The sequence below is a fragment of the Ascaphus truei genome, chromosome 9, assembly GCF_040206685.1.
Source record: "Ascaphus truei isolate aAscTru1 chromosome 9, aAscTru1.hap1, whole genome shotgun sequence".
NCBI classification, from domain to species: domain Eukaryota; kingdom Metazoa; phylum Chordata; class Amphibia; order Anura; family Ascaphidae; genus Ascaphus; species Ascaphus truei.
This window is the reverse complement of record NC_134491.1, coordinates 24,564,046-24,577,088: the sequence shown is the minus strand read 5'-3', so window position 1 is coordinate 24,577,088 and position 13,043 is coordinate 24,564,046.

The following is a 13,043-nucleotide window of genomic DNA, read 5'->3' as shown; positions in this document are numbered from 1 at the left end:
TGGGGGACCAGGAGTTGTTCCTGAACCGTCTAGGATTGGTGTTAGAGTCATGATCCAGAGACTCGTGGTCACTCCTTTGTGTACCCCCACCCCCCGGAGAGAACTGCGGCCAGACAGGGCCATCCATGGGTCTCGGGGACATCGAGTTGTTCCTAAAGTTTTTTACGCGGAAAGGGGATCCGTAAACGAGTAGTTTCTTGGTGAGTACTGTTCTAGGATATGAGAGTGGTGGTAGAGATATCATTGGCACATGGCTCGCCCCGCGAAATGGCTTGGGAATCCAAGGCTGTGAAGAACCAGAGGGTTCCGGAGCAGAAACGGCAGAAGAACCCCCACTGGGAACCCAGTTTATAGTAATGGGACCAGAATTTAGGATAAGCGGCCTTGATAGTTGATCGAATATACCAGGACGACCTTCGGGGCAGACAAAGTCTTGGCTGACCTCTGCATGTAGGAATTTGAGAGGGACTTCTCCTCCAGAGGTCTCCCAGATAGTGGTCAGCGAGGGTATAGGGAGGGTGGGAGCATTTCTCGGTATTGGTATGGAAGGTGACAGGGCAAGCAGTAAACCAGACATAGAGACCGAAATCTTGGGATACGTACAGAGTATTTCCAACTCAAAGGAAATAACAGGGGCAACAGAAGGTTCCGAGGGGGAAAATCATGGTTTCAAAGAGGCAGAGAAGCACTCAGCAGTGGAGCTCCCAAATACTGGGGAACCCTCAGTGGGAGATAGTATTGTCTGGGGAGTAGGAATAGGCTTTGGGGCTTTAATATCAGAAACTTGAGAATCAGGCAGAGCAAGGGTAGCGGAGGGAGGGGAGCTAACCTCAGAAGCTGAAGTCTGTACTTCAGTGACAGGGACCTGAGTGACTACAAAAACAGCAGCGAGTAAAGGAATTGACTCCGGAGCTGGAGGCTCGGAATCCATAACAGAAACATCTCGCAAAGCAGGGGTACCGATAGGAGAACTAGCGTCAGGAGCTGGTGCCTGGGAATCAGTGACTGGTAATGGGAGAGTAATGATGGGAGTTAAAGAGACAATAAGCGGTAAGTTGGAACCGTGGAAACTCACAATAGCAGAAACTTTTGAAGTAAAAGGAGTCTTATCCAAAACTGCAAGGGCCCTAACAACAGGGGTGCTTGTCATGACAAAAACAGATTTAGGCGTGTTTACTAGTGCAAAAATTCTGATAACGGGACTCCTAGCCAGTGGTGAAGGTGTCAGGGTTTGACTAGTGAGAAAATCAGATATAGTTATAAGTGACTTAGAATCAATCACTGAGGTTCTATGTTTGCTGGACATGTGTGAGAAAGTACCCTTTAAGACAGGAATTTTAATTTTTACCCCAAGTAACCCAACGGTTGCTGGAGCACGTTTAGCTGCAGTGCTGAGGGACTGAGGTTTAGCAAGGGCAGTAAAACTAAATAGCTCAGATTTAAACACCAAGACTTGTAATATAGGCAGGGTGGTCTCAGACTGTACTAAGGGGGTAACAACAGATATGCTGATCCCTGGAGGGTTTGCATGGGCAGAGAAATCAGGGGAACTAATGGCAAGGACGACCTCTATAGAAAGAGATTCTGAATCTGAAGGGAGGTTTTTAACTCTCCGAGTATCAGGGCCAGCAAGACAAATTTCAGAGAGAGGGGAAACTGTGTGCAGGCTTCTAGCTAGCACATATGAAAAAGTGTCACTTTTGAGTGAAAACAGTGTGTCAGCAAACCCTCCTGGGAACACCACATGAACCCCAGGAGGGGCATACTGACCACTGTACGGTTTTAACCCTAAGCTTTGAGAAGGGGAGAACACAGACAGTACACGGGGGGTAATCATAACTGTACTGGTCTCTGAAGTGGGTATTTGGTAAGGAGTGTCTGGGAAACCAGAAATGACTGCAGATTCCACAACGTGGGAACTATGTGCTGAAGCAGGGATCATCGCTCTCTGGGTGACAGACTGGTTCAGCGAAGTACCCGGGAATGGGAACTCTGCGACCAAGCTTAGGGAAAAACTTGGTAACTGAATACATTTAACTGGAAACAGAACTTTAGCCAAAGTTTCAGGGGGCGCAGCAGCTGAGACTTGAGCGGAAGCAGGGGTTTTATAGCAAAAACTAACTAAGGATTCAGCAACCTTGGGGAAGTCATTTAATGCAACCTCTGCTGTAGGACTTGGGGACACATTCTCTGAGGCTAGAACGAAGGCATTAGTTTGGAGGCAGCAAGAATTTACAGAAGTTAATGCAGACAGTACCAGAGAGTAGAACATAGAGAGTTTTTCCTCTGTAATAGGTGAGACAAGGGATTTTTCCTCTGGAGCTAGGGACGTGACCATGGCTGGCGGAGAACAGGGGGTTACCAAAGGGGACTCAGAGAGCTGCCCCACAGGGGTTAATACAGGAATGACCCTGGGAACAGAACTTAGAAATTCAAACTGAGTACGTGGAGGTAGGAGGGATTCGTTCTCTGACAGGGAAGGCATACAGAACTGCCTAGCAGGGGTTAAAGCAGGAAAAACTTCAAGGACTGAAAAGGGAGATTCAGAGTTAGGAATAGAGGGACAAAGGGACTTGTTCTCGGATACTAGAGCCTTAGTGTTGGCTAGAGAAATATACATATATTCCAGGGGAACCTCACAGGACTGATCAGCAGGGGTTAACGTAGACGTATCATTGGTGTCAGAGTACCCGGGTGTACAATCAGGGCTAGGGACCGTGGCAGCTTCTACGTTATGGGGCAGTGATAGTGGGTCAGTTTGGTCATTTCCTGGAGAGGGAGATACGTCCCCAGGTTTAGCGACAGGACTGGCAGCACAGGTGGAAAGTACACGGAGTGTGTCTTGAGCATGAACCAACATGAAGAGAGGGTCCTGTTGTACTACGGGAATGTCCAATGATAAGGCCAAGGCAAAGAGTATATCTTGGGCGTTGGCAAGTTTGATAGGATTCACATTATCCCAGGTTAAAGGGGAACCAGGGGAGCAAACACAAGCGGCCAGAGACCGTTTTAAGTCCTTGAGGCAGTAAGCCTTAATAATGAGATCGTTACGGCATTGTCTTTGCAACGGGGTTAAACCTTCATACATAATCTGTTCTTCAATCAGGGGTAGTATTTCGCACAGATACTGGTTTTCAAACTGGGACTGGTCTACAGGCCGGGACAGGATTTCAGACAGAAACTTACCAACCCTCACCACAGGGCGGTCCGAGTTTGTGGGGCCGAGCATACTGTCACGGCTGTGCTCGCCACAAACCTGGGTTGGACCGCGTGGCTGAGGTGGGGTTGTAAAAGCACCGACCTTAGACCGCGCAGGCGGATCCGGATTGCGCAGTTCGTAGTCATACGTAGCAGGATCAGGATAGGAGAAGACAGCATCGTCGGTGGACACGCCAGGGTCAGGACTGGAGACATCAGGGTAAACGTTGTTCAAGCAGGAGTTCAGCAACAGGTAGTCAGTAGAGCCCCGCTTCAGCTTAGGAGCGCGGGAGTGGCTTCTGCGCGTGCGGCGACCATGGCCCATGGTACTGGTCTCAGGAGGTGGTAGACAGACCAGAGTAGCACACCGCCTAGCTGCACTGGTAAACCAGTGCTTCAGCGCAAGAGTCCTGAGCGGGCTGGGGAATCCTCCGTTTCAGCGCAGGAACCAGGACACGGCCTCTAGATTAGGGAAAGAGTAGGCCCCAGGAACCAGGAAGCTGAAGATACACAGGGAAACCTCCGCTTCAGTGCAGGAAACCAGGAGGCTGAAGACGCAGGGGAATCCTCCGTTTCAGCGCAGGAACCAGGACACGGCCTCTCTAGATTAGGGAAAGAGTAGGCCCCAGGAACCAGGAAGCTGAAGATACACAGGGAAACCTCCGCTTCAGTGAAGGAAACAGTAACAGACCGCTGCGTGAATATAGCAGCCGGTCACAGGAAACAAGGAGCTGAAGTAACAAGGAGAGTACTCAGCTTCAGCACAGCAAACAGGCACTGACCGCTGCATGAGACTAGCAGCCGGTCACAGGAACCAGGGAGCTGAAGACAACAAGGAGAGTACTCCGCTTCAGCACAGGAACAGACCGCTGCGTGACACTAGCAGCCGGTCTCAGGAACCAAGGAGACAGACAAGACAAGGCTTATGGCAGAACACAGAGACATCCAGGAAGGACTATGCTCGGCAGGGAGCATTGTGGGAGAGCAGTACTTAAAGGTCAGAGAACCAATGGCAGAAGGGGCGTGTGGCAGTATTGCTTTGGTGAGTGAATCCAGGCTGCAGTAAATATCAGGGGAAGTGTTCCAGGACTGCACCGTCTGCAAGGTAAGGCAAACAGTAAACCGAGGAGCGGATTCCTTACACTTTTTTTCGAGCATTGTCGTGCAAAGTGTCCAAACTCACCACACAAGTCGCACTTTTTTGTAATGTCACAATCCACCGCAAAATGTCCCTCTTTCCCACAGTTCCTGCAAACCACCCCAGTTTTTTCACAATGTTCTTTAGTATGTCCATACTGGTAGCACTTCCTGCAGTAGGTAGGTTGGCCGAAATAACTCAAAAAACCCAGATTCCCTCCGATACTGAAAGTTGAAGGTGGATGAGCCACACCCCCCACTCCATCTGGGTCAGGTTTAAGCCTAATCCAAAATCTCCTCTTGCTGTTATAGATCCCGTAGGCGTTCTTTAATTCAATTCCCCCCTTGACACTTGTACTGTATCGCCTCAAGAACATCACCAGGTCTTCTTTCGGTACGAACGGGTTGTACATGTGTACCGTCACCACTTTCTCGTCCATCTGGAAGCTCGGAATCACTTTAATTCCTCGCATTTTCGGGTCTTCCACCATCCTTTTAACCTTCTCATAGAGATTCAGGCATTCTCCTTCCAAATGATGCGTCACATCATAGATGCCCTGCCGTGCGAAATCCTGTAGGCAGAACACCTTTTCTGCGACCACACTGGCTTTCCGCAGCACCTCCTCGATGATGAACTTCAATCCAATACGATCTCTTTCCTCTGCATCGATCTCAAAACGAACCGTATTCTTGAGATGCACACCTGTCACCATCTTTCTTCTGTCGCCTTCCTAGGAAGCTCGGGATGGCGTGCCCCCCTAATAGCAGCAAGTGGCTTTAGACTCAGAGGAGTCGATGCCACAGAGCCAAGGGGGCACAGTCCCAGCTACACAGCTGTTTCAACCTTGATGGGTATCATCAGTGTGAGGTTGGTCTTAATGGCTAAGCAGGTTTGAGACTAGACTAGGTAATCACCACTATTATTAAGGTTATGGTGGGTAAAAAAAGTGACAAAAACCCTCCACAGTAAAGCATAAAGCAACTGTAAATATTACTGTATGTTCATTTGCATGTCTTAGACAGGTCTGCAACCCTGTCTTTCCCCATTGTCGCCCAGCATACAGCGCTTCCACTGCAGCAAGGGATTCTGGGAAATGACATGCAAATGAGCACTCAGTGCCACCTTTTGTCTCAAGCTCGTATTACACAAGCCAATCCTCAAGCCAATGCATGCTGTTTTAAACACAGCTTTTAGACAGAGGCTGGGATGAGATGCAAAGCCATTAATATATAAATATTAAAAAAAAAAAAAACCCCGAAACCTTGAGTAAAAAATTTGCTTTTAAAACCTCATGTTGGAAACAAACATACATTGCTGAGGAATCGTTGGACCTAGGACGGATGAGCTGACAGGGGTAAGATTGCCGTTTTGCACCTGAGCTCCAACCTTTATAGTGATCTCCACATATGCTCTCAATTTCCTTCCAGCCCTGCACATTCAGTGCGTTCCATTATCCAGAGCTAGCTTCAAGAGTGCATGACCGCTACACATCCCTGGAAACAAACATAATCTGACACCACATTATCTTATGTATCTCTCTGACAGAAACCATCAAAATGTAAAATAAAATCTGGATTGCTCAGAGACCCATTCTTTAAGATGAGAGGTTATAGATGCTGGATTCAAGGTGGGACACCTTTTTGGAAAGAAAAATAGTCAAAGGTTATAAAATGTCATATTCCCGCGCATATATATATATATATATTTAGTTAAATTTAAAGTAGAAAAATTATCTTGTACCGGACTCCACACTAATTCCCTGTACTGTATTCTTTATGAAGCTCTGAGCAAACTTCTGGTGTTATACAAATAAAAACATATCTACTCTGTATTACTTATTTTTAATTATTAAAATAGTATCAGAACTTGTGGCACAGTTCTGGGCCTATAGCCAGCTGTCAGGGCGTTCCGCCAAATTTCCTTGGGCAAGATAGATGAAAACTTTTCAGTATTTCAAATATGAATTGCTGGAATATAATAGCAAAGTAAAATACTTGCTTTAATATATCTCCTGACATTTGTGTGTTAAGCTCTTGTACTATACTCCAATCCTAAACATCATATACTAATAAATATTTTATACCATAGAGTGATATACATTTCACTCCACAACATACAACGCCCCTATCTTTAACATTTAATTTGGATACTAGTTTGACATACTGTATTGAGCAGCTCAGATTTTAAAAACAATTGAGCTTTCCCCACAGCCTGATGCAGGCTAAAATTTCCATGGCAACCCTAAAATAAAAAATTAAATCTCAGGGACATTGTCAAGGGGCAAGACACCCTTAACATAAAATATACAGTGTGCTTGTGAACTTTTAGCAATTCCCAATCATATCCTAACCAGAACAAATAAAGTTACATAGTAGATGAGGTTGAAAAAAGACATACGTCCATCAAGTTCAACCTATGCTAAATTTAGACAAGATACTTTCCTATATCTATACTTATTGATCCAGAGGAAGGAAAACAAAAAACCTCATTAAGGGGGAAAATAAATTCCTTCCAGACTCCAAGAATTGACAATCGGATTAATCCCTGGATCAACATTCTTCCCATGTTTACTTATTTGGTTTATCCCTGTATACCTACCTGTATACCTACTTACCAGAACTCCCTCCTACTGTCTCTGTACATTCTCCCTACCTACCAATTAGATTGTAAGCTCCTCGGGGCAGGGACTTCTCTTCCTTAATGTTATGTTTGTCTAAAGCACTTATTCCCATGATCTGTTATTTATATTATCTGTTATTTATTCGATTACCACATGTATTACTACTGTGAAGCGCTATGTACATTAATGGCGCTATATAAATAAAGACATACAATACAATACAAATACCTTTCCTTTCTAAAAAGATGTCCAACTTTTTTTTTTTTAATTAATGTATCTGCCATAACAGTCTCAGCTGAAATGTATTTACTGGTTACACACAAACAGAAAACATAAAGGGATTTTCCTTAAACTTTTGGAACACGTTGAACACAGACAAATAATTTCCACTTCTTTTATACACGGCCAAAAAATTCTCACCTCCCGTATAAAAATAAAACAAAACAGCTTGATCCTACAAACTAAGTTAATAAAAATGTCTCTCTGTTCTTATCACTAACCTGATTTAAAACCAATTTGAAACTACTGTACTGAAGTCTAGTTAACTTTAGTGCCTGGAATGTTATCTCTGCACATTGCAACTGCAGGGAGGGGGGGGGGGGGGGCGGGCGTGGTCACTTCAGCTGCTGGTTAAATTAATGCTATCTCTCTCCTCTCTCGAGGTGGAAATAGAGCAGAGCAAAAATGTCTTTCTGGTTTAAAAAGCCCATCGTCTGCCCAGAACGAAGGACCCTTAATTTTTTTTTTAACCAGTGAGCAGGCCGAATACAAAAAAAATGGCAAAGATCAAATGATCTTCCCGCATATGGCCTTTTCCTTTGTCCTCTCACTCTCCTCGGACACTCAAACCCTCTTCTGCCCGGTGTTCATTAATTTGTGTTATAGTGGGGGTATATACCTTAAAATAAAAATAAACTTCATCGTGAGCAATTAATTATATTCTTATAAGAACTTGCAAATTTCTACTGTATACATTCAATGGAAAACCACTCACCTAATTGTATATTGCAGGAAATGCTTACATATTCGGTGCATATAGGGATAACATATTCAAGATATGCAACAAAAGAGGGGCGATAACAGACATCTCCCCAAGTAAACAAAAAAGAGGACAATAAAGTGCGCTACTAGAAAAAATTCACTAAAGTGATAATGCAAACCAACTAAAATCCAATAAAATTTACTTGCACCTAGTGATGTGGGAACTATTTCGAACCATCAAGACAGTAAACTTTGGCTAAATACAAAACCTAGTGGCAATTTTATTTGTGGTAAATGTTCCATTTTCAAATATCTCCACACTGATAGGAAAACATTTAAATCTCATGTAACAGGTGAGAGCTTTGCTGTCGACGACTTTATAAACTGTAACTCAACCCACTTGGTGTATCTGATTAATTGTGCCTCTGGCTATCAATATGTGGGCCACACTAAAAGATGTTTGAAAGTGCGGATCAGAAATATCAAAGGTGTGTATGAGAAGCACAGTTTATCTCGTCATTTTGCGTTGCATCACAATAAAGATCCCTTAAAGTGAAGCACTACCTTTTCCCACTTGTCGATGCATGTACTGTACTGCAATCGTCAAATACGTGCATAACTGATGTAAATAACACATGTGTAACAGGCTCTATAGTCTCCCCACTTGCGCACAGCTTCGGTACAGGTACGGAGCCAGTATTGCTGTTCAGGACGTGCTGACAGGCGCAGGCACAAGCTGCCATTTGCCTACTTGGCGATATGTCCTTACTCGTGAGTGTACTTAAAGTGAGTGTCCTTAAACCGGGGTATGCCTGTATAATGGTGGGGATCAATAATTCCAAACGTAATGTATCAGGCAATCCCTGCATCAATCCCTGCTCTGCTATTAAGAGTATTTAACACAACAACATATATTTTTGGTGGATGTATTATTCTGCTGCAGCATCTCTCATTCATGCGGGATACTCCTGGTCCAATACAAAATATGATATCACTCATATAGATGCCGTATTTGTACAAATATATGGTTTGGATCTTGGGATATGACAATAGCTCTTTGCTTTATGATCATAGAGGTCAGCTGTATTCTGTGAATACACTATATATGCATGATTTATTGGAGGTATCCACTACCACACATACATTTGAGATATGGTATGTATATTAGGACGGGTTTGAGTACTATGAATCTTACTATCTGTTATCCTACACAATTTAGTGTTTAATGACTCATTGACACCTTATCACCAGTTTTAATTTTTGTTTTTCAAACTGTATACTGTATACATAACAATTGCATCGTCGTCTCACTATTTTTCTATTAAACAATGTATTATTATTTTTTATGCCCAAATATATTTTAAGGAATACATTTAGGTGTTAAAGTATAAAGAAGGAGTTATAAAGTTATTCTAAGTCTTAATAACAGAAGTATGTATAATAAAGAAGTACTTGAGGACTATTACAATGTGTCACCATTGTTTATTAACTTGCACTATGTTAAAATATGTTGGAGCTGAAATAGATACAAGATGATCTTTTTAGATCTGAGCAATGAATGAGTTTACTGCCATCTGGTGGCTATGATTAATTTTGAACAAACAAGTGCTCTCTTATAGTGTCTGTCTTAAATTTTACTTTTCTAATCTCGATCCCAAACTGACAAATTCAGAGAGAGAGAGATATTTATTATAGATGTTCTAATAAGCATTAATATGACTTTAGTACCTTATTTATTTAATATAGCAAAAAGGGGAGAATTTTATAAAGGATTCCTTAATTGCATATGTGTGTGTATATATAATGGAAATAGCCGTGTTAGTCCAGTTTGCGATAGTGCAGAATAAATGAGTTCTTCAGTATTAGGTGATACCTTTTTTTATTTGGACTAACAATTGATGTCATATGACAAACTTTCGAGAGTTTTCCTCTCTTCCTCAGGTCAGCAATACTGATATACAAAGGTTTCTACAACTTAGACTGGGATTGGAAAAGATAAAAAATGGAAAAAAAAAGGAAGAATAAAGAACAGAGAGGCACTGGAAATGTGTTAAAACAGATAAGGACGGTGAGAATTAGGGAAGGGGGGGCTATACATCCACAGCAGCACAGAGGGGAAGAGGATGCTGGGGGGGGGGGGGGGGTTGGGGAAGGTATACGATGGCACAATGGCAGGGATGACCATTACAACAAATTATGATAGTGTGTGAGAAACCCCATGTCTGCATTAAGTCCACTTGTTTTGGTGTCAAAGAGTATTATCATTCTAAGCTCAAATGTTTTCCGTTCTTGGGTGTGTTTGAACATTCCATTGAGGATTTTGATTTTTAAATCATTTATGGAGAATGATCTGGCTGTCATTTTTCACAGCCAGATCATTTCATAAATGATTAAAAAAATCAGAATTGTAGACAATTATACTTACCATATTTTGACAACTATTCTTTAGTGAGACATAATATATTATTTTCTTCTTATTTGAATGCATGACAATGGAAATATATGTGCACAGAGCACAAAAGAGTGAATATTTGTGTCAAATGTCACATTGCAAGAAATGGTATGTAATACCCTTGGAACGTTTTTTCTAACCATGTTTTTTTTCTGCATACTTTTAGAAAACTTGGAACCAGCTTTTGTTTGAAGTTTTTCGCCTTGGAGTATAACTTCTTTGGCCTTTCTGTGGGGATTGGCCCCAGGAGATTATCTCCTTGCAAAATATGCCAGTGCCGTCTCAAGATTTTTTCTATTTCTATAAGCCGGGATCATTCATTGAGCAAAACCAAGGAGTAAAACAAATGGTCATTTATTCCATTGAAATAAACGTAACACAGTGGATTACAATTATACAGAGGGAAACACACTTAATGGGGGATGTAGGCGAAAAAACTAACCCTTCCTAGCTCAGATAGTCCTTAAAACAAAGTCTTTGGTTCACCGGGATGTACCCGCAAAAGTCCTGGAACTGAGCTCGGCATGCGTTACCAGATGCCACTACTGTATCTGCTCTGGAAATACCAAAATCCCTTGACCGGGAGATAGTACCAAACGTACTGGTACTGTTTTCGGCTTATAGTTCCGACCGCAACATTCTATTCTGAGAACTTGGCCCCAAAAAGTGGGACTTAGAAAAATGTTCGCCTTGAAATTTCTGAAGCCTGCTCGTGTCTATTTCTCTCAGAGCATCTTTTGGTCAATTCAAATATGCCGCTGCTGCCTTGGCGCTTAGAATCTCTCGACCTGATTGGCTGCTAGGTTTCGTCTGGATTCTGAGTCCCATTCACAAAACACTACAGCCAATCAGCGCTTGGGAATTTTCCTACCAGCCTATGACAGAGTTGCCGGTACTCTGAAGCCGGGCGGGCACTGATTTCAATTCTGCTAAGGGGCATGCACCAACCTGGCACCTCTGCCACTTAGCATATTGAACCCCCCCATTGTGCCAGGCTTCTCAGAGTCTGGGGATGGTCACATGGTTGCTGGATAGCCCTTATTCATGTCAGGACGTGGGTACTTGAGTGAAACTCCGTACTCTGCTCACCCTAACACCTTGGCATCTCTGAGACTTTAAAGTCCGGGACCCGACCAGACATAGTGGCACCAAGCTTGGTGGACATTTGGTCTCTATATTTGGTCTCTATACCCTATCCCCCTCTTCCCTTCTCCTCCCATCCCACCCCCTCTCCCCTTGTCTCCCTCCCTTCCCTCTTATATCCCTTTCCCTATCATAGTTTTGACTGCTGAATATATATATATTTTTAATAATAATACAAAAAAAAATTCTCTAGAACAGGTTTCTTTCATACTGTATATTACAAATGTGAATGTGGTTTGATGAAATCAATTACCAATGATAAATTTATTTTGCCTTTTTGTTCTAAATATCATCTAATATCATTACTTGGTTCATTGATAGCAAGCTATACCAGATACTCCTTATGCTATATGTAATGGTACCTTATGAAACACCAATAACTGCTATATATTATCTGGCAATAGCTGATTCCATAGAGTTAATAGGATTTAGGTATCCTTTAAGATATATATATATATATATATATATATATATATATATATATATATATATATATATATAGACACTGTTGCAAACTAATTGAAATATATTGCAGTATATCTTCTGCTTTCAAATGCATAACATAAATTGTTTCTTTATTACGTATTTCAGTGCAATATACTGTTGACAAAGTGTGGGTCCAAACTGCATATATTATGTTTAAAAATCAATGTTTAGAAATTAACAATGAATGATTACAGGTGCAACACACTAGTTAATTAGTGGAAGGGGGGTTTAAATAGTGCCCTACCTTCACTTGCGTCATACTCTTTGAGAAAGGGCAGTCTTGCTCGAAACGCATGGGAGGAGGTCTCTTAGTTTGTCTGTCAGAGTATCCATTTTATGTAGCCTAATAAAGTTTTTATTTTAATCATCATCCTGGTGAGTCTGAGTATACCGGAGCGGCTGTGGCATCGATCGTCCTACTCATCTACTGTTTACCTTGATCGTGGCCACGCACTGGAGGGACGCCGGTCACCTGGTTAGGTGTTCCGTTACGCCAGGAGAGAAGGGGAACGGTATGCATTGTGAGTAAAGTACACCATTACCGATTTTACCCACATACAGGAAACAGGTCTGCATTCAGTCAATCCCGTATGCTTCATGCAGCTCCAATAGGCATTATCTCCTCATGCTCCCTTTACAACCACTGACTGTGCAAGCTTTTACAGCTTATTGTGTGTGAATGCCTTGAGCTATCAGACGGCTTTCACTGTATCTTCTCAGAGTCTGGGGATGGTCAAATGGTTACTGAATAGCCCTTATTCATGTCAGGACGTGGGTACTTCAGTGTAACTCCGGTACTCTTCCCACCCTAACACCTTGGCATCTCTGAGACTTTAAAGTCCAGGACCCGACCAGACACAGTGTCACCAAGCTTGGTGGACATTTGGTCTCTCGGAACCACGGACTTGGAAATTCCCCAGTTGATATACAGGGCATATACATATACACTGTTATACACCATGTTAATAAAAATCATTCAAAATTCTTCTAAGTCCCTTATCTCCAAGGATCTACTGAAAAGATGC